Source organism: Gallus gallus, chromosome Z (genome assembly GCF_016699485.2).
Source record: "Gallus gallus isolate bGalGal1 chromosome Z, bGalGal1.mat.broiler.GRCg7b, whole genome shotgun sequence".
Taxonomy (NCBI): Eukaryota; Metazoa; Chordata; class Aves; order Galliformes; family Phasianidae; genus Gallus; species Gallus gallus.
In genome coordinates, this window is record NC_052572.1 from 67,817,808 (window position 1) to 67,841,032 (window position 23,225).

At 40.1% G+C, this 23,225-nt stretch overlaps 2 long non-coding RNA genes across 4 annotated transcripts in view; one reads left to right on the forward strand and one right to left on the reverse strand.

Moving 5' to 3' along the window:
* Positions 1-7,316: 7,316 nt before the first annotated feature.
* LOC121108523 lies at positions 7,317-13,715 on the reverse strand. Its single transcript, XR_005843064.1, has 3 exons — positions 13,037-13,715; positions 12,416-12,534; positions 7,317-10,774 (listed from the first exon to the last, which is right to left on the reverse strand). It is a non-coding gene; the product is annotated as an uncharacterized LOC121108523 (long non-coding RNA).
* Positions 13,716-16,394: 2,679 nt separating this feature from the next.
* Positions 16,395-23,225, forward strand: part of LOC121108492 — a 30,769-nt gene continuing 23,938 nt past the window's right edge. For all 3 annotated transcript variants that reach the window (XR_005843032.2, XR_005843033.2, XR_005843034.2), the window contains exon 1: positions 16,395-16,457. This is a non-coding gene — a long non-coding RNA (uncharacterized LOC121108492). The remainder of the gene's footprint in view (positions 16,458-23,225) is intronic.

Below are 23,225 nucleotides of genomic sequence, written 5' to 3' on the forward strand. Positions count from 1 at the left end.
CTCAGAGCCACAGTACATGTTGGTCTATCATGTATCATCTATCATTGTTTGCCAGGCTGAAGATGGGTCCTAGATGTTTCAGCTTCTTAAAAGAGAGCACTCTTAGAAGCTCTTGGGGAGATGTTTTATGTCTTAAGGTAACAGAGAAGCATTTTCTTGATGAATGAACATCCCAGAGACAAGTCTGAAGCAAACAGTCCAGAAAATAAATGTGTGTGTGGAAGAGGTCATTCAAAGTCATAACAGTAACAACATTTTAATTTTTCACGCTGTAAGGGATGTCATATGATTAGTTTATGTTTAATAATTCATATTCTAATTAGTTTACCTGATTATTTCAGAAAATCTTAGTGGCTTTTGCCCAGTGGAAAAACAGTGAACAAATATCTAGTCATTGTCACTAGAATTCCTTGTAATATATGTGATTGTTATATCTCTTCCCTTTCCCCTTTTCCCTTCCCCTTCTCATTCCCTTTCCCTTCTCCTTCCTTTTCCCTCCCTCTTCTCATTCCCCTTCTGTTTCTCTTTCCCTTCCCGTTTCCACTTCCCTTTCCCTTTCCTTTCCTTTTCCACTCCCTTTTCCCTTTCCCAATCTGTAACTACTACACATATAGAAGTAAAATGCAAGCCTTCCTGAAAGTGACATCTGGCAAAACAAAAAACAACCACCTGAGGATCTGAAATTATATTAAGAGACATCTTCTATGGAAATAGCATGCAAATAGCATTTTGATAGAGCAGTGCCATGTTAAAGAAATTCCTCTTGATGTGTCCTGGTAGAAATGTGCCATCCGTGATAATCACATTAATACTGTGGTACTTCCTCTGAATCACTCCAGCATTACTCTGTAATTCTGTGCTTTATTTGCTTCAGGATGAGAAAGGTCAGAAGGAGTGCTGTTTGCTTCTGTGCACCTGTGCTACGTTCTGCTCAGACACCACCTCCAAGTGGCTAAGAATTCTGGAGCAAACTGACCCAAAAGAGGGCAAAAGGGGATGATGAGTATTTTCATCTCAGGTGGATGTCACATCTAATTGTGTCACTGGGGATACTTCAGTTAGCCACAACATCAGCGTGGATGTCAGGTTTTTCTGCTTCACCATGTGTACTTATTCCAGGAGTAACAAGCCTGAGTTCTGGCAACACCACCAACATGAAACCTTCTGATAAACCAGAATCCTTCTTACGTATATGAACATGCTGCAATGAATTCAGAGGAATCTCCTGCGCAATTGGTGCTCTGAAGTCCACCGATAAGTATAGGTTTGTGCTTCCTTATGACTGATGCTGATTCAGTACTATCAGGCAAACAGGTGCCACACAGAATGAATGGTGGAAATGACAAATACTGAAGTGATTATACTGTGTGGGCAGCTTTCGTTGATGGTCCATTAAGATTTCCATGAGGTTGTATCAATATGTATTCCATTCTGGATTTACATTGCTCCTTGCCTGACTCTACTGTTGCCGTTTAACTGGACTGATGGAAAACAATCACAAGAGGATACAAATTCTAAGGGAAATGCTCCAAAATGTCTTTTACCAGGTTGTAAATAAATATGTCATTTTTAAGATTATAATGAAGCTCTAATTGGTTGCTGAACAGTTCTGATGTCAAATTTGGAGACGAAATCCATAACTGAAAGGAAAAATACTAGTCTGGAGTTCTGTGCATTTCTCACTGTAATGCTGATCATTATAGTTATACATACTGTATTTTCATACATCATTACTAGAATAATATATAAAGCTCGTGCTACAAAACATAATATCTGAAACGTATCTCATATTTTATCCAAAGTTAACATATTTGGTTCCCAGAAGCCTCTGTCTGGAGTCGTCATCAAGGTTCCTGATTTCATACAAACGAAGGAGAGTTTCTAACAAGTGCATGAAAGAAAGATCTATTTTTTTTTCCCACTTACTTTCAATTAGCTAACAGGAGCAAAAATCTGATCTCTGAAAGTCCATTATAATTAGACTTTATGAGGATATTTATCCTCAGATCATTATTTGATAGCTGAGATATCTAGCCTTCATATTCTCCAGCCTCCATACCAGAGTAAGTGATGAGGTCATACAGACTCATTTCCCATTAAAACATTTGAGAGCCCTGTAAACAGTTCTTGAACAAAGACTGTTAAAATAGCATTCATTATGATGACTGTACAATTTTCTTCAGTTCCCTGTAAAGGAGAAGCCTTGCGTTAGAACACAGAATCCTGAATAGGTAAAGCATAGTGCTACATACAGATCTGTTTATAAACTCAGATGTTGCATGTAGCACATCTGCGGCGTTCTCTTTGGCAACCAAGGGTTCGATGCTGCTTGCAAAGCCCCTATTTTCAGTAGTTTAAAATGATAGTGGTTTGTTTAAAGATACATTGCTCAGTTCGGGAACGAAGTTCTGCTGTGACCAAGAGTAACTGAAAAATTCTCCAGACTAAACCTGGATGCTGACTGCAGAAGTCCAGAATGACTAAACTTTCGTATCTTAAAAGTGTTTAAAATGCTAGATCATGTCACGTAGTTGTGGAAGATGATTTTCTCTGCTGCAACTCTTTGCAATCATGCATGACTGACTTTGGTGGAAGAATTATGATGATGAGTGTTTTCCTTTCCTCCAAGCCTTGCAGCTTTGTAAGCTGCCTCTTGGATCTATTTGACTTGTTTGGCTTTGGGGCAGCTGTGCCCAATGTACTGTGCTGTAACCACAACTGTTACTGGTGTCCTAATGGACAGTATGAGAAGACTTGCAGGAAAAAAAAATAATATTACTTCTGTCTTGTGCATAAGCACAGAGGGATGATGTCTTTGCCTTGCTGATGTCTTATGTTTTCATTCAGGTTCAGAGAGAGTTCTGGATTTGCAAAAGGCAAAGAAATTAGTTGATCTTAGTTTCATTGCTTCTGTTTCTGACACAGTCAGAGGAGTTGGGCAGTTTTCCAAATAAAAGTTGATAAAGATGTATTTTTCTTTTTGCAGGAAGTGACAGTTTGTCAAAAACTGAAGCTGTATACAAGAATCACATTCCTGGAGACTTTCCACATTATATATATACACAGTCAGCAGACAGAAAAGAAGTGGCTCTAAGGGCCACTTGCGAATGGTGTGATAGAAAACAGATGAGGGAATCAAACACTAGCTCCTGTTTGCTCTTTTTTTTCCCCCCTTGATCCTACAGTTAAATACACATAGAAAAACTATCTTGATATATTTGACAACAGCTTTTTTTTCATAAGAGTACCTGCTCCTGTCCTTTCTCCTTCCCGATTCAGTACTGCCACAGTGTCTGCCTTTGGAGGAACCATACCCTGGACATTTGCCTCTCAGCCAGCAGGCAAGGCATGTGGAAACAGGCCCTACAGCCCATCAGGTGGCCTCATTTGTTCATGTGAGAGCAGCCCGAGCTGAGATACCTGCTCCCCTTGTAACTGATTGCCTAAATAGCTTGAAGTTATGTCATGGCTTGCCTGGGACAGTTATTGTCCCTGTGGTACTACACTGAAATAAAGAAATAAAGAAATAAAGCTGGGCAGGATCTGGACTTTCACAACAAATGCATTGCTCTTCCAAATCCGAGTGAAACATCAGCTTTCTAACTGGGTGGTACAACTTCAAAGTGCAAAAAACCTCTGTTCTAACTAAAATGTGTAGTTGGATTTTATGTTTGCATAGTACGCTTTGTTTTTGGTTTTTTTTTTTCCTTTGTTTGACTTTTAAACTGTTCTCCCTTCCCCCTCCCCCCCTCAAGTTAAATACATGTGTGAATATTAAAAAATATTAGAAAAAGGCCATTTCTGGTTAGCAGTGAGAGGGCCCTCCCTCCAAATGAGTTGCACTTACACTGCATAACTACGACTGCCTACTACAACTGCAGTCATTCCAGTATGTCTTCCAAGTACCACATACTGCCAGTTAGAACAACACACAGTGAAAGATGCCTGGAATATGGTTTCAAGCATCTTGGTGAAGATCAGTGTTACAGCCAGAGTGGTGAGGGCTGTTTCTCCTGTAACACAATTGTATGAAATAACTTATATGTCAGCAGATCCTCCCAGTATCTGTAAAGCAGTGCTAATTCCAAGCTTTTCTCCTTGCTGATATTCACTGCCTAGACATTACTCTGAAGATTGTGTTCATGATCCTGAAATCCTCATGGCAGCGCGTTACTCATGGCAGTGCTGTGTATCTCATGGATCTGGACAGTTAAGCTGCATCAAACACTGCTCGACACCCATTAATTCCTACATGTTTCTCTTTCAGGACTTCACAGCCTACTTTATCTCACGGCTCTTTAACTGTTGTGATTTTGACAAGGTCTTTTTTTTTTTTTTTTCTTTCTTCTGACTCAGCCCTGTTTTTTTTTCAGCTGTAGGAGCAGGGAAGAGAGAATAGCGTGTTTTTGGATTTCCTGATCAGGCTCCAGACTGGGTTGTCTTTTGCCATCAGAACGTTCAGGTGCCCCATCTCAGGTTCCAGAAGGAAGAATTCATCTGTATACATAGGCAACCTGGTAAGTTAGGAAAAGTAGTATTACAAAGAAGCAATAAGTGTGTTATGGGTGCAAATGCCTAAGGAACACAAACCAGCAAATTGATAACAAAATTCCTGTTCCTAACAGAAAACTGTCCCTTTCAGACAGATCCTGGTGGGGCAGCAAGACAAGTTACTGCTTACTGAGAAAAAGTAACAGACTTCTGACATGGAGGAAAATCACTGTAATCACCATGAGAACACAGCCTTGAGGGCTGCTGTGCATATCAGTACATTTGGAACATCACGAAGCACAGCAAAGCATCACAAAATACAAACCAAAATGATTCTAGGCTGTATGTTGGGTACAATAGCTCTTGAATCAGGTGAGGGGTCAGCCAATCCATTAGGCTAGAAACGCTGACTTCAAAACAAGCAGGAGAAAATGGCCTATCCCCAGTTGGTGCGATGTGGAAAATGTGTGACCACGCACCAAAATGGAAGGCCATTATTTATTTTACCACAGTGTATTTTTTCAGCTCCACCACCTTTTAAAGATGTCATTTGCTGACCTGAGACATCTCACATTTTGGGATGATGACCTGACAAGAGACATTCTGTTAGTGCTTATTCTTTTTTTTTTTTTTTTGGAAAGAAGAAATCCACAAGAAAGTGCAGTCTGTGAAAAACAGAGATATTCTGTAGAAATGTGTGCAGTTTTTACCAAAAACACAGGAAAGCAGGCTCTAACATAAGCTCGGTTTTTTCTTATGTAAAAACATTCAATAAATGTCAAAACAGATGTTTTATTTTGATTCAGTTTATATAATATATAACTATGTTGCGTGTATATGTACATATATATTTAGTAAGGCGTAGTGTTGTGTTCTTAATATTCCACATGTAAAGTTTTGTAAGAGAATATTCTCTTTTGAGAACAAAATGTTCTGGTGGTGCTGGGAGTTGATTAGAAGCTTGCAAAATGAGTATTATTGTTTTGTAATTTCACGGTAGACGAGTGAATCTTACGACTTCTGGCTTCCATAGAAGGCAGTATTTTTCAGCCAACTGCTAGAAACCCCTTCGGAGATAGTATTTAATAGTTTGCATCACTTTGTGTGCGTGTGAAAAGCTAACGAATGCACGGTGTTTCCCGGGAGATGGCAGTGTTGAGTTGGGAAGTTTCCAAGGAAAGAGGTACGGAGACACAAAACTCTCTGAAGAAAGATAGGCTTTTCATGAAGCAACAGGTGTGTGGATGTCACGGACTAACACAGGACGCTCCAGCTAAACTTGACCCTTCTGAGGCCGGAGTGGCATGTATTTCATTTTAACTAAGACCACAGGCTGTTGTCCTTTTACAAAGGAAGACAGAATTGGCTACAGGATCTGATTACGGTTGCCTGAGATAATTTTTAACTTATGTGTGTTTGTGTACAGATTTCTCAGCCAAATACATATTATTATGTCTATGCAGTTGCAGTGCTTCTGAGTTAGTTCCTATGAAATGCTGGCAGCTGAATCTGTTGTTGACTGAACATTAAGATCCACAGTTTGCCTAAGAAAAATACTGCAAGCAAAAAAGACATCTCAAATAATAACTAAAAAAGGGGGGGGGGGGGGGGGGGGGGGGGGGGCAAAGTCAGTACAAATACAGTGTCAAATGTGTATTAGGACATTAAAATTTTATTATGAATATAAATTGTTTTTCATTTTTGCCTGATCCTGTTCTGAATCTTACTCTAATCAACACTGAAAACAGCAACAAAAACTCACTGAAAACAGTTGCAGGGAATTGCCCTGCAGAAGTTGTTTTCAACATGACAGAAACCACTGTCTGATAGAGTACAGTGTCTTCCTCTGTTCCTAACTGTGAAACATAACTGCGTCCCCATCATCATTACAGAAGTCCTGCAATTCTGCTCATCTCTAATTTAATCTAATACTGGCAAGAAAGCACATGGGAGTAGGGAAGCTGAAACTTGGAACCTTAAGCAAGAAAGAGCTGATTTTGTCCATCTTTAGTCTGAAGCAGTGGCAGCTTGGACCATGCATGTTTCTCTACACATGTACATGCAAATACAAAATCTGAGTATTTTCATTTTTTTTTCCATCACTGTTCCCCAGCACTGCATATTCCTGCATTCATACGTATGAATCTAACTTTACAGTGACAACACAAAACATAGCTCTTTCCTGAAGATGTCGGTAGAGAGTGGGTCACCATGTGGTGGAAAGCTGCATTCTGCAGACACAGAGAACAAAGCCAGCTTAAATGGACTAAGGAGCTGATCAGTTACCTTCTGGGGTAGCTCGTAAATCAAGCTGCCTATGAAGGGTGATGGATTTACTGGAGGTAACACAAAGCTTTCCTATGGGATTTATATGAGCAAAAAGCTCACCTGAGCAGATCCCTACTCAAGCAAGGGTTGCACCCGAGCTCTGTCCAGCACTTACCCTGTTTCAATCTCTTGAGAGAGTTTCATTGCATTTTTTCTAGTTGCTGTGCCTAGGACTGGTTGCAGTACTTCTGGAATTCAGAGAATCATAGAATCATAGAATGGCCTGGGTTGAAAAGGGCCACAATGATCATCGAGTTTCAACTCCCCTGCCACAGGCAGTCACCAACCACCAGACCAGGCTGCCCAGAGCCACATCCAGCCTGGCTTTGAATGTCTCCAAGGATGGGGCATCCACAGCCTCCTTGGGCAACCTGTTCCAGTGCGTCACCACCCTTTGGGAGAAAAACTTCTTCCTAATATCCAACCTAAACCTCCCCTGTCTCAGTTTAAATCCATTCCCCTTGTCCTATCACTATCCACCCTCGTAAACAGCTGTTCCCCCTCCTATTTATGCGCTCCCTTCAAGTACTGAAAGGCCACAATGAGGTCTCCCCGGAGCCTTCTCTTCTCCAAGCTAAACAAACCCAGTTCCCTCAACCTTTCCTCATAGGAGGGTATTGTTCTATTGCTTTTACCTGGAGGCAAAGCCTGACGCCCACCTTTCCATAACCTCCTTTCAGAGATTTTTCGGGAGTGATAAGGTCTCCCCTGAGCCTCCTCTCCTCCGGACTGAACAATCCCAGTACCCACAGCCACTCCCTGTAAGATTTGTGTTCCAGACCCTTCACAGCTTCATTGCCCAAAATAGCAGGATATTTCATGTGAAAAAGGGTTGGTATTAGAAGATGCATTAGGCTGTCTTTCTGTGGTTGAGGTTTCCTTTCCATTGCAGTGAGTTGCAACCAATTCACACTGTCTTTCCACAGGCAAACAGGTGTGTCCCATCTTAACATAAATAATGGTAAAATTAGCAATAAACAACACCAGAGAAATATCTTGATATTGAATTAGCAATGTCTGCACAAGCAGCTGGATGTTTAGGCAGGTTTTGATTCACTTATTCAGATGAACCGGCAGCTCTACGACCTTTTTACAAACTCCTTCCTGGATGCTGGACATCTTGAGGGGAACGGGTGATAAGAATTTGGAAACAATGCTCTAGAACTGTGTGTTGAGATAAAAACGGTAAACTAAGACAGAAAAGGAAGAGAGAAATAACAGTAATTATAACTTCATATGTATATATATTTACAGAACAAGCGATACACAATGCAGTGCTCACCACCTGCTGACTGATACTCATCTAGGCCCTGAACAGCACCTGGCCCCTGACTAATTCCCTCCAATTTTACAATCCTGCATGATGTCTGACCTGCACCTGGCTGACTTCAGGATGTGACTCGGACTCTTATTGGAAGGAGAGTGAAATTATTTCAAAGGACCTTTCTACTCTGAAAAATAAACAGGATGTATTGTCTCAAGAGCATTATATTTACCATCTCTTCATTGTCTCTTAAGTTGGACCATTTAGAAGTGACAGTTAAAGCATTTTATTATAACTGGCTCTGAGAAGCTTTTGGAACTTGAAAGTAAAGGTTCGCCCTTTACGTTTCTCCAGTATTAAGGATTCTAAGATCATAACTTTTCCAGATATTTTGTTGAGAGCAAGGCAGAAGATCTAACTCATTCTCCTAGCTGTGTTCATGAACAGATGAGAAAAGAATAAGAGTGTTCTGTTCACATAACCCTGCAAAGAACTCTCTGAATATAAACAGAAAGTAGAACTGCCAGTACATTAATAAACACTTTTAATAGTGGAATTTATATAGTACAGTGAGTTAAAGAAATGAAAGGAAAAGAAGGAAATTGGTGTACTGATGGATTCAATGATCTTATTTGACTCAGTCTATAATGATAACCATCTCTCTTCCTCAAACCATCAGAATTTAAGCCTTTTCCAAGCTCTACTTTCCTCTAATTTGAGATGTTGAAAAGTAGAAATGAAAAGATATCGGAAGAGAAGTGATTTTGGTGCTCTTGATTTTTCTAATTGTAAAAATGAAGTACATCTCATCTCCAATGTGGTGCTTTAGATGCTGCTTGCAGAACCTCATGTGCACACCTTTAATTATTGCCTGCAAGTTGTAGAGATCCACCAGGATTTGTAAAAACTTTACAAGGTTATGTAGAAATACAGAGCAAAAAGACAATCCTACCTCTGAAAGTTATTACTCTGAGCAATGCTGCATGTAGCAAGATTAAAAAAAAAAAAAAAAAAAAAAAAAAAAACAGCAAAAGCATGCATATAGTTAAAATTCGTGGAATATTTCACCATTTCTCTCTAGTTACTTTATGAGAAGTATTTCCATTTTTTTCAAACAGTTCTACCATCCAACTAGGACACTCTGAAACAGCCAAGGAATAAATAAATAAACAAATAAATGTTTGCATTTAAGTGCAACAAACCCATGTTGTTATGTCTGCTGAGATTTGCCTGGTTTCACATCAAAATGATGTGAAACTACAAATTTTTCACTGCACCACTCTTCAGAAACAGCCTCTCAGAGGAATACATTAGAAAAAGAGGAATAAAAGCTTATTAAAGTGTATATTCTCTCCCAAGGTTCTCTAAAGTTTTGTTTTAACAGACTTTCTGTATTGTTTTCTGCTCTTCAGAGTATTGCAGTATAAAACCTCTGAGCCAGGGCCCTTATCTGTTAAAGCTTAATGTCTTGAATTGGGTACCTGGCCAAGAAATCCTCTTGAATTTTAATCACGGTGGTAGCTACCACAGTGGTACTGGTTCTTTCTTTGACTTTCAACAATATTACTGCAGTATTACCTAAATACATTACTGACATTTTTTTTTTTTTGCCTTCTTGGCAGTGCAATTTTGTATTGCCCTCACTCATGATACTTAAGCTCCTCACAAAGCACTCTGAGTCTGCAAAGTGCTCCACAGACCTTAATTAATGCTTATTAAATGTTACAACACCAACAACAGGGCAGGCAAAGAAGCAGCATAGTGTCTCTGAAGGAGCAGGGGAAGGGTGGGCAGATCTGCAGCCTGATTCTGATGGTAGTTGCCTACATTCAGCTCTCACTGACTCCAGGCATATTTACAGAGCTGATACTTTCACATTGGCTTTACTTCCCAAATGCCTGTCATAAGATTCTGACTAAAATAAAGCTATATCATGACAGTGGTGTGGTTCCCATCACCTTCTTTGCTGGTGCACCAGCCTCAGTTGATCTCCCCATTTACATCCTGACCACAGAAATGACCACCTGCTTGGACAGTGCTCCACTGATCGCACAAGTTATGGGCTATCTGGGATAAAATATCCCATCTAAGCAATATGCGTCTCGGTAAGCAGAGTGACTGAGGTGTGAACCTGAATGTCAGACTATAAGAAACGCTTTCATTGTAGGCCTTTTTCCTTACCCAATCTCCTTTGTTACCATGGCCTTACCACTGGGCAAATTACTTGCTTTACCTGTGTCCCAATTATTCTAATTGTATACGAAGGATATTCACACTTATCAACATACTTAAAAGTCCCCAGGCAAATTCACTATCTAACAGAGCCAGTTTTCATTAGTGTTTATCAGCACTGACAAAACTTTGCAGGCAAAAAGATTTCTCTAGGTACAAGATATACTGCACTGTGAGACTCCCTGCAATCACAGGCAAAATTACATTGACCTAATGGTCCTTGATACACAATTGTTTTCACGCCAGCAGTACAATACAGCCAGACCTAAAAGACCAAACATGTCCCCAGGATAACTACCAGCTTCAGACCAGTAATGACATACACATCCAAACAGACCTACCTTTGCTCAGTATGTACGGATTTGCCCTGACGACATAAATGACATCTGGAGACTAAAGCCCATGTATACATTGACAGTGAGTGACAATCTCCACGCAATTTCTCCATAAACCTTAAAACTGAAGGGCAAACATTATGAAAAAAAAAAAGCATTTGGCGTGCAAACAAACAAACCCTAGAGCATCCAATTTCCTCTTACTACAGTGGGAACACACAGACCTAAATTATACTGCTTTTCCTTCAGCCCACAGTTTCACTGACAGACGTTTCGTATTGCCCTCTGAAGAACAGAAAGAATAAATGTTTTGTGCATGTTGAAATACTTTTCAGTACTTCTCATGCTTCAGAGTGTAACCTGCAGCAGGGCCATACCAGCACTGGCGTGTTGTCAATAACAGACAGCCAGGCACAGCCCGCTGTGCAGAAGGCCTGGTTGGATTTGGTAGCATGTAGCACACCCCTGAAATGCCTTAGCTGGACTCCTCTTTCTTTGGATTTAAGGAGATATGCAGTTACAAAATGCAACAATCCTGATGGAACTCTTACCATAAGACAAAGTCTTTTTGCTACCGGCTGCTTTAAAATTCACTTTTTCTTCTCTGTCTTTGAAATTCAGTTGATTTGTGAGCACAGGATTGCTTTCAGGAAGTGTTGATAGGCTTCTGTGAGAACTCTGATCTGCAGAAGAAGGTGCTTGAGGTTTTTTGATCAGTCGCTTTGTTTTCTGGCTTGGATCCTGAATTTATCAGCTTTATACGTTGTTTGGTTTTGGGTTCTGATTTACTATTTCTCTCCTTTTATATTCAAATACCCTGTGCTATTTAGCAGAAGCTGTTGAATTCTCTGTCTCTTTCAGGATGATTGGGTGGAGAGGGAGGGGGTGCTCTTTATTGTCAGAGACTTTGTGATTTCAGTATTGAATGTAGTGAATTCTACCTGCACTATAAAGCAGCCTTGCTTTTCTTTGAGGTAAATGCATAGAGGAGTGGGTGCTGAAAGACTCCACTCATGGAGTAGCCATGGTTACGACCAAAGTGCTCTGGCTACTTGGTAGACCCAGCTAACCCTGCGTTTAAAAATGATGTGGCATAGTTATTCTGCACCCTAAGGTGCAGTCGTCTGCAGATGACTGACAGGGGTTGCATCACAGTGCTGCACTGGCACTCAAAAAATGTACACAAATACATATGTTGAAGTGGTACATTGCCCCTACTTTCCACACTGCTGATCCACCTGATATGGCCTGATACACCTGAATCAGGATACCACTTGCCGGTTGCTCTTCTCTCATGTTCCCCTGGGTACACACAAGTGCTCCACAAGGCTCTGCTCACTCTCTGGAACAAACCTGAAGCAGGTTTCAGGTGGTTTGAAAGTCTCCAGGTGTTGCAGATCCTTGGGAATATGCCAGAGGAGCTCAAGAGGAGTGCACCGGTATGAGGGAAAGCTGCTTCAGAATGGCTGCCTGAAGGCAGGCAAGCAAGTGAGGGAGAAAACGTACTTGGTTTTATTGGTGAAATTCATTTATCTTGCATGGACACATTTAGCTTAGTACAGATTTCTCCTGACTAGAAGAAGGAAAAAGCAATTATAAGAAGCGTCAGTATCAAAACCTATTTTGCTATATTGCAATTCTTATATCAAATTCAGCAAGGGCATCTTTCAATGACACTGAATGCATTAACAGCGTACTAACAGAGTAAAACAACAGTACAGTTGTTTTATTCTTTAAAGCTCTTACCTTAAGAAAAGTTGCTTACCTGCAACTTGTTATAACTGAAGCAGTTCTTCATCAGACCTGCATGTTTCAGGATATTAACCTTCTACTGCTAGGAGTGAAGAATCCAAATGAACCAGAACTTGGAATTTGTCATACACTCTGGCAAACATGATAAAAGAATTGATAAAGAATGGAGATTTAGCTCTTATGTGGAAAAACTCCTCACACTCTCCCTCTGCAAAAAGAGGAAATATACATATGTAGCTTTGAAAGTAATGCCACCAGTTTACCTCCATAGAAGCTACAATAAAGAGTATAATGACACTATTTGATAGAGCAAATTCTCAGCTACAAGATGCTATGTTCAATATAGTCACCACCATTAGTTATGCATTTTCACCTGTGATAAACAAGAACCTGCGTAGCAGAGTGGCACAGTGCAAGCATACTGAGCCCATAACCCAGAGGTCGATGGATTGAAACCATCCTCTGCTTGGCTTGTAAGTGATCCTTGGACTAGAAGATCTTAGTGGTCTTTTCCAACCTCTATAATTCTGTGCTGCCTGAACAAGAGTCTCTATGGCTATCCAGAATGTGGCTTATCTTGACTGCCACTGTCATCACTGCTGAAACCCACAAGCCACTCCCTCACTATGCTCACCGGTTGATCTCCATAAATGCTCAGCAAGTGTCAATGAATGTCAATGTCTACTATTTTTTCCACATGGAGGAATTCAGATCCACAGCTTTGCTTCATATGCATATTCATGTCAGACACGGTTGTGTCAGACTGTCCCTCTGCTGCCACCTGTCACATGGCAACAACATAGAATGGAATGTTCACAGAATCACAGAATTGTGGGTTTTGGTACGGACCTCAAGAGACCATCGAGTCCAGTCTCCCTTCAGGTACTCTACAATAGATTGCATAGGTAGGCTTCCAGACGGGTCTTGAATTCTCCAGAGAAGACTTCATAACCTCTCTGGGTAACCTGTTCCAGTGTTCCATCATCCTTACCATATAGAATTTCTTATGCATGTTTATATGGAACTGTTCAAATTTTGGGCCTCTACTGTCTACTATCCCTTCATCCAGTTCACAGATGAATATGCTGAACAAGACCAGACCCAGCAGTGACCCCTATGGAACACTGCTAGTTACAGGCCTCCAACCAGACAGTGCCACTGATGACAACCCTCTGAGTTCTGTGAGTCAGCCAGTTTTCAATCCACCTTGCCATCTGTCCTATACTGTGTAAGTTTCGTAACATATGGATGTTGTAGCAGATGGTGTCAAATGCCTTGCTGAAGTCAAAGTACACAACATCCACTGCTCTATTTCCATCTACCCAGCCAGTGATGACATCATAGAAGGCTACCAGGTTGGTTAAGATTTCCCCTTGGTGAATCCATGTTCACTACTCCTGATAACCTTCTTTCAATTGTTTGGTAATGGCATCCAGAGCAAGCTGTTTCATCACCTTTCCAGGGATGGAGTTGAGGCTCACTGGCCTATAGTTTCCTGGATCTTCTTTCTTGCCCTTTTTGATGACTGAAGTGACGCTGGCTATCCTCCAGTCTTCAGGCACATTTCCCATTTGCCAAGAACTTTCAAAGATGATAGAGAGCAGTTCAGCAGTCATCTCTGCCAGTTCTCAGCACACATAGTGTATCCTATTTAGGTCCATGGATTTGTTTGCATTGATTTTGGCAAGATGCTCTCTGACTGGATCCTCCTCGACCAATGGGAAGTCTTCCTTTACCCAGAGTTTCTCTCACACCTCCAGGGTGTGGGATTCCTGAGCGCTAGTCTTAGTATTAAAGGCTGTGGCAAAAAAGGCATTCAGATTCTCTGCCTTCTCAGCATCCCCTGGTATCAAGGAACCCACCTGATTTAGGAGGGGCCCCACATTTTCCCTAGTTTTCCTTTTGCTGTTGATATACTTTAGAAAACCTATTTCTTGTTATCCTTAACCTCCTTCACAAGGTTTAGTTCCAAGACAGAACTAAACGTCCTTAGTCTTCTTCATTGCATCCCTTCAGGCCCTGGAAATATTCCTATATTCTTTCCAGGTAGACAGATCCTTTTTCCACATTTCATGGACCTTCTTCTTTTCTTTTAGTTTATCCACGAGCTCCTTGCTCATCCATGCAAGCCTCTTGCCACCTTTCCCTGATTTCTTACTCCTAGGAATGCACTGATCTTGAGCTCGGAAGAAGTGGAATTTAAGGGCCAACCAGTTCTCATGGGCCTCCTTATCTTCTAATGCTCCAGCCCATGGAATACCTCCAAGTAAGTTTTTGAAGAGGTCAGTGTTGGCTCTCCTGAAGTTCGGGTTAGCAATCCTACTTATTGCTTTTCTTCTTCCACAAATGATACTGAATGGCACCATCTCATGATCTCTGCATCCCAAGATGCTTCCAGCCTTTACATGCCTGACTAGCCCATCCTTATTAATAAGAACAAGGTCAAATAGCACACCCCTCCTCATCAGCTCCTCCGGCATCTGTATGAGATAGTTATCATCAATGCACTGTAGATAGCACATAGCAAAGTTCAACCCTTGGTGGGAACATTCAACCTCTATCGCTATACCACCAACATCCATTTCTGACATTGAGGGCCAACATCATAATGTAGGAGGCATTACTTTTGGAGCAGCCCTCACATATTATTTTGCTTTCCTTACTGACACAAATATGTATTTTTATTAGAAAATAGTAACAGCAAAAGGGAAATGTCATTTGCAATGAATATCCTGCTTGAAATAAATTAATGGAGAGGAAGATAGAAAAGGAGAGGAACATTTTCCCTTACAATGTTGAATTAGGAGCTGTGAGTGATTACTGTCAAGTTGTGTTCAACCTAAGTTTTCTATTTCCAATTCCTTTAAATAATGGAAATATATAAAACAACACACACCCCCTAGAGTCCTTATTAGTCTGTAGATTGTTCTATTTTAGTGTTGTTTTTAAAACCAACAGCTTTGAATCATTGTATTAATTCAGCAATCTCCTAATTTCCAAAATGCCACATGTGGGAATTTCCTTCTTCATATATGCTTACAGAAGTGAGCTTGAATTAGTCTCCTGTTAAACAGCTAATGCTTTAAAGGATCCTTGTTTCTTGATTATTTTTCAGCTTTTAATTTAAATAAAGGCATAATTCCACAAAATAACGAAAAGCAATGTTTGCATTAAATAGTTGCATTTATTGATTCACGTCAAAGCTTTAGACTTACATTTCCATTCACTCTGGGAAACAGATGAAATGGAGGTGCCTCATTAGAATCACAGAAAACAGAATATCCTGAGCTGGAAGGGACCCAGAAGGACCATGGGACCCAACCCCCGGTTCCACACAGCACCACACAAACCCAAACCGTGTGTGAGAGTGGTGCCCAAATGCTCCCTGAGCTCCAGCAGCTCAGGGCCGTGCCCGCTGCCCTGGGGAGCTGTGCCGTGCCCACCGCCCTCTGGGGCACAGCCTTTCCCTGACCCCCCAAACCTCCCCTGACACAGCTCCATGCCATTCACTCAGGCCCTGTGTCTGTCACAGAGCAGAGCTCAGCGCTGCCCTCCGCTCCCTGTGAGAGCTGTGAGAGCAGCCACCATGAGGCCTCCCCTCAGCTCCTCTGCTCTGGGCTGAGCAAATCCAGGGACCACAGCCACTCCTCACACCTCTTGTCTTCCAGTCCCTTCTCCATCTTCATAGCCCACCTTTGGACTTCGTTTTATCCCTTTCAAGCTGTCTCTACTGAAATAGAGTGTGAGTGTTTGAATGCAGAAATAAACACAGAAGAATTGCCGATTCTTATTCTGGTTGTGATCAACAATAGCTGCTTGCTCACATTTTCTTGAGGCACAAAGCTAGTTCATTAACCCACTGCACTAAGCAAACCTGGCAGTGACACCTTGTGTTAGTGATTTTTCATGCAGAGCCTGTCATTCTAAAGCAAGAAACAACTTTGTGTCCTTGGAGTTGGAACTAGAGTAAGTGTCATTGCAGTCTAAGCAACAGTGATCAAAAGTAGCTGTCACAATCAACAGGACTCAGTTCCAGCCCTTTCTACTAATCTAAAGTAAGTAAAGAACATCATGTTCAAAGAAATGATTTTTGTATAAGACTTGACTTTTAAGTCTTACGAATTCATGTGCAAAAATATTCTTTTGATCTGAGTTCAGTGGCTTTCCCATGTGTCTAAAAAGAGTTAGCAGAATAGGTAGTAAATTAAATGGAAATTTAAAATAAAGACAGCACTAGACTGCTGTTTCTTCATGGTTTTGCCATCTCAAAAAGAATCAAGTTAAGAAATTATTGATAATGCTCTTAGAGAATGTGACAGATTATTATGGCAAAACAACACTTAAAATGAGTTACAGGTTAAATTTTTGTACTACAAAATCGTTGAGCAATAGTATTTGCACTGTTGGTAATTACTAGAGAATGGATCTGTACATCTCCAAGTGCTCAAGAGCAGATCTGGGCGCTGGATTTAAACACGGTGGGTTTTGTAATGTGACAAGTAAGAAAGAATGTCAGGGTCTTTGAGCTCAGTTTTTGGTCAGAAGACATTTCTGTAATGTTTTGTTTGTAAACCATGGCTGAATATGTTTATCAGGGTGGAGAATCAAGAAGGAAAAGGCTGTAGCTAGACTTCTCTTTGTTTATTTGTCTTCTGTAGCTGTGATTCTTACAGAGCCACTTCTTCATTTCCATCCTGCCTTGCTATATTAATCTAAGTAAGCAAATGCTGTTTTAAACCATATAACTCCTCCTGGATTTTCTCTGATTTATTGACTTTCTTCGAGGATTTCAAATTAGCAATGGGTATACAAATCACAAGAAGTGTTTACTCAAGAACTAATTTCGAGCTCACGTGGATACAGATGCACATGTAAAAAAAAATAAAACTTTTGGAATATATTTAGAAAAGAATGGCCCATGAAATTTCACACTGAATTTGATCAGTAGTGGATGGAAGTGTTTGTTTGGCAATAGCTGTACTGTGCAGTCTGTTCCCTAGATAAAGCAAACAGCAGAAATGCTGTCATGTCCAGTCCTTCAGCAGGGAGAAGAGTAGCATTTTCCAAATGGACTACTTTTTATTCAACCTGCTTTCCATTTTGCAACTGACAGCACCAGCTCTCTGCTTTTTCTGCAGTGGTTCCCATCCACACACAATGCTTCACGAGCCCCTTCATTGCAGCAACTTCCCTTCCTACAGAATACACTAAAGCTTTGTCTCAGAGAATATTAGGACAGCTGTCAGAAGAGGTGAGATTTGTTTACAGAGAGAACAAGAATAAGTAAATGGATGAGGTAGAGGCAAAAGGAAGTCATGTCTAAAGGTTAATGTAAAATGGAACAAAACCCATAGGAAGCGTTTCAAGGAAAAAAATCACAGGCATCTGAAATGTAAGAGAAGCTACATCAGAGAAAGGCTATTAATGACCAGGTCATGAAATCATGAAAAAAATCTTTTTATTTTTATTCTAGAATAAGAACTGAGCTGGTTCTCAAACCAGTACCCTATCCTATTCAGTAACACAAGATGTTAAAACATTTATCTCCAACTTTCATCGTGTGGAGAGTGGCATTAAAAATACTACATATATTCTTTCCATATGTTTGCTCATACTGTATTGATACAAAGATGCCTACATATATAGAAAGATGTCTAAACTCACGGTGAAACATGTATTTATGCTCCCACTGAACTGATGGGTTGTTTTTGTATTTATGATCATTTTAATATCTATAATGATTCGTGTGTTGCAAAGAAATGTACCTGGACTTAATCACCGGGGTGAACAGTTGGGGCCAAATAACTTTGTTGACTCCAAAAGAATTATTACCAGTTTCTGTTTTGATAACTGAACTATATTTAGCACCTAGGAAAACACAAGTGCAGAAACAGGGCACAAAACACATGACCAGCTGAAGTTCAGTTTTTAGTTTTCCAGCAAGCAAGAAGGTAATTAGGTTTTCTTTATGTTTTTATGATGTATAATAACATTAGCGATCCCTGGGTCGGGTGTTTCTTGGCAGTTAATGGTGGGTTGGGTGAAGAGCCCCTGGGTGTATTTTAGAACTTTTACTCTTCCAGCCAGTCATTAGCTGCCAGGAAATGTTTGACTCAGGGGTCATTATTGCTTAAATATTGCCTCTAAAAGCTTCTTGTTGCTATCAATTTATTTTGCTTTTCTGCTGTATTAGCAGACCTAAGTAGTAATACCATTAAGTATAATAACAAATCAGGTAAATAATAAAAGCTCTGCAGCCCGGGAATTGACCAAGACAAATTACTTTATTTTCTACATGGAAATAAAAAAAGTTTGGAGTTGAATACTGGAATAAATCCAAACAGGAAGAAGAACTATAATGTGAATAGAAGAAGGAAAAGGAGGAAGGGAGAAAGGAAAGTGGTCAGGGGTGGTGAAGATAGCAGGAATGTAAAGCAGAAATTTTAACTGAGGAACAGTGCAAAAGAACTGATGTGGCATGCTGAACAAGTGCAGATACTTCATCACCAACAACTTCCTTTTGTACTTTTGTTTTTATGTGTAAACAATGGATTGTGGCTTGGGGCCACGGTACAAATATTAATCAGGATGCTCTCTGACTTTGTCAGAAGTTTCCTGAAAGGAAAAACCTCATTTAAAATCCCCAAAAGCAAAGGAAAATGAAATATTATCTCTATAGGAGCCAAAACTTTGTCCTTTTCCACCTGGAGAGACTGTAGATCTGCTTTCCACTTGCCTCTATTCATTAGCATGCTCTCTTCATAAGTCACCAAGCAGCATGGTCTTTCGTACTCAGTAGTTCAGCTTTTCAAAGTAGGTCAACAGGAAAGTGAACATGAACATATAAGAATTTCTTACTGGGAAGAAATCATAGGGAAAAAGGTGTGTTAGTAAACAACTGATGTGGTGAGAAGTGTAAGTTTAAAGAACAAAGTAATTACTAAATCTAAGAATCTGTAAAACACAGTTGTGAAGTATTGCAGTAGCTGGTGGTGTTGTCAGTGTGTTAGCACAGAAAGGACAATGCTCCTTTTAGGAAATTCCTAAACTCATGTTGAGTTGTCCCACCTCTCTGAAGAAAATATGGTCTTGTTCAATAGCCTAGACATAGCTAGACTTTTATGTCAGCAAGAGATAGTCCTAACATGCCCTTTCTGGCAAGGTATTAATCTACAGATAGCTATGGAACCTAGACTGTGACACAAAATTCTGCCCTTTATGCAATGCTTGCATGTTTTCTGACTATTTAAACAACCACAGAAAGGCATTACAACTTGGAAACTGTGTAGTACACCATGCATCCTCCTAATTCAGCAATCAGGCTGCTGTTGAATTTCTAGTCTGTCTTTTGCATCATACTGACTATAGCTTTTCACTTCATCTTTTGCTTAAATAAGGCATTTATGAAAGAGGCAGTGGTCAGCAGTGAGGCTTCCCTGTTTTCTAGCAAAGCCTTCCTGTGAACACTCAGGTCAAACAACATTTCAGCAAACCTTGGGGAAGTACATTTCTAAAGCATTCAGAGTAGGCTTACGGTTTTGCTTAAATTAAGCCTATTGTGTACATTAAAAGCATAGTATCAAGTCTGATTTGTCTTGAAACTATGATTTAAAATAACAGCACCAACAATATCAGAGAAAGTGCTATTTATTTAATCATTGATGAACTTATTCTAGAGATGATGAAGAATATGCTAATTAGACCATAATTATTTGATAATATCATGGTATCTTAGGACAGACTAGAACTATTAACTTGACCCTGTCCATTAATCTGCAATGATAATTAAATGTCGTGATAAGTTTTTACCTTTAATGAAGTCAAATTTCTAAAGGTATGTGATGCAGTCAGGGTCATAAATGTGTTTGAAATTTAGGTTGAAAGTTGTTACTTCAGAGACAAACTGATATAACGAGAACTGTACTGAACAGTAAGTCAGTACAATAAGTCTATTTGAAGTATTGTACTGAACAGTACTTCGAAATAGACTTATTCTAGAATTTTTTTCAAGTCTCATTAATTCAGCTCATGAAGTTTCTTCATCAAGAGTGTGGTCAGGCACTGAAACAGCCTCCCCAGGGAAACAGTCATGGCACTGAGCTTGCAGAAATTCAGGAAGCATCTGGACAGTGGTCTCAGAGATATGATCTCACATTTGGGTGAACTTGTGTGGAGCCAGGAGTTGGACTCGATGATCCTTATGGGTCCCTTCCTACTCAGGATATTTTATGATTCTATGATTTTTCAGTGTTTTAAGGAATAGTATCTTCTGTGCAGTAAAAGTAAACTGCCCACAACTGAGAATCCTATTCTGTACAGCAAAATAAAAGTAGGGGGCCAACTACCACCTGCACAGTTATTAGTTCTTTGAGTTCTGGCATTTGGAGAAGACACACTTAATCCTAACTGTGGTAGATAGGCTTTTCAGAAGTAAAAACAGACTTATTCAACTCTCACAGCTGGAGTTTACTTGTCTCAAAGACAGCCAGAACAACTCCTACCTGAATTGGTTTTGTACACTGAGACATTACTTGCTCAACAGTTAATTGGTCCACTTTGCTCATCAAATTAGGAAAAAAAAAAAAAAAAAGCGTTCCAAAGAGTAGCCTTGAACCCATAAATACCCTTACTCAACTCAGTTAGAAGAATGGAAGAACACTGAAGTTGTGAAGTCTTGCATTTAGAAAATGAGAAACTGCCAGATTTGTGCTTGCTCCAGTATGTTTGCATTCCCCCTCCTTACGCATATATATATTGACATTAGCATGCATTCTCTTCCATAACAGCATGGAAGCTTTACCACAGGGTCCCTGGTTCAGTCTGGGAAGGGTGATCATCCCCTTTTGTCTTCAATGGAAAGGCCCTAGGTCTCAATTAATGCAACTGGATTGTCTCAATTAATACAACTGGAAGTCTTCAGTGAATTTAATAATTCCCTCACTGATAAGCTGTAATCATTACTTAATGCTGTGTGGGCTATCAGGCACCTTTTTGTGCCTTGCTAGGCATGGAAGCTTTCTGGAAGGATCTGCAAGGTGACCATCTCCAGGAGAGAGTCATGCAGAGCACCTAATTGCACAGTGGAGGAGATCTTGTCCATTTAGATATACAATCTGGCAGACGTCAAGAATTCTCCTTATATTTACCTTTTCTTTGTGCCACACCAAACCAGTTCAACCATTTCTCTGCTTGGGTCTGTCCAAGGGGATGAGGAAGAAACAGCAGATGGGGAGGCAAAGGGGCTAAGGTAGAGGTGGAAAGGCCTTGTAAGAGTACCAGTGTGGGAGAAGCAAGCAAACAGGTCTGTCTGCTGCTGTTCTGAGTAACTCAAAGGCTAAAAGACTCTATGGAATGTGATTCACCAGGTCCTTGGATTCCGTAAAAGTGCTTCAAGACACAGCAGTTGAAGATATGAGAAGACTATCTGGAAAAACCATTAATAAAGGGAAGTTTGAACATGACCACTTGATAGTGAAGTATACAATGTACCTTGGTATGTTAGCTCACAGAATCACAGAGTCCTGCTTCCAAAGCACAGTTCAAATATTTTCTAATATATCCATCATTTTCACCTTGAATGTCTTTTATAATCATTTTTCCTTCATTCCTTTTTGGTTTTGCACTTGTCATCACACACTACCTTTGTTTGCTGGATGCATTCAAAAACCATCACTCCTTCTGTTTGTATCTGTTCTAAGTCTGATCTGAAAAGTAAGGAAAATAATCTAACCAGTGTCCTTAAAACTCACGAGCCCGTGGCTTTCAGTGCCAGCTCTAAGCAGTAGATTGGTTGTTATAAAGCTTATTTTTGAGAACAGACACTTGAATTCTGCATTCTTAAATGCTGAATTGGGGTGTAAGTGATGTGCAGATCTAGTCAGCGTGTGGCTCAGTGGCAGAAACCTGGTGAGCTCATGTATTTGCATGTCCTGCAAGCCCAAGCAAGGGCTGCTTGCCAGGGCTTGTGCAAAGAATGCGGAGCAGCTCGCTGACTTGTGTGACAGTTCAGGTTTGTGTCTTTGCTCTTCACAAAGAGTGAAGCTCACAAAGACTGTGAGCTACAAACTAGCTGTAACAATGAAATATCAACTGATTCTTTCTGTTTCTTAACAAAATAAAAGCAATCCTGTGTAAATCTAGTAATTATTCTGCATCATCGTGTAGCTGTTCATGCAACTGTCCATTTTGCTCATGATATTATCACAGCCTGTATCACACAAACTCAGTAGCTTGAAGGAAAAGAGAGGCCAGTCTTGCAGGGCATACAAATTAATTATATCATGTGATTTGTGTGAATACAATGTGAATTACAGTCTTTTCCATGTATACATTCACTGAAATAAAGTTTGTGCCGCGCAAACTTAACTGCTGCTTCTTTTTTTTTTTTTCTATCTGTCCTGAAACATACTATTTTATGACCCACTTTTTACAAAGTTAAGATAGGATAGGATGCACGAGTGGAGATTTGGTTGATCAGTTCTGCATATACACATTGAAAAAATATGGTATGTACTGTAAGAACAATGTGGAGAAGAAACAGAATGAAGGCTGAAAGAAAAAAGATGGGAAAAAAGTATATCTAATTCTTTGGCATGGACGGGGTGTAACAAGCATCCTTCCCACTCAAGTGTTATGGGCTAGTATTTTTCTCTAAACAACCAGATGAAAACAAGACTTAAGGAAAATAAGTTCTTAGCTATAAATGGTAAAATGAGACTGTAGTGTACATGGCTGTCCAGGACTATCTGTCTATAGATAAATGAAATTCATTGAGCAATATACCTGTTTACCTCAAGATATGAATATTATGACCATGATCTATA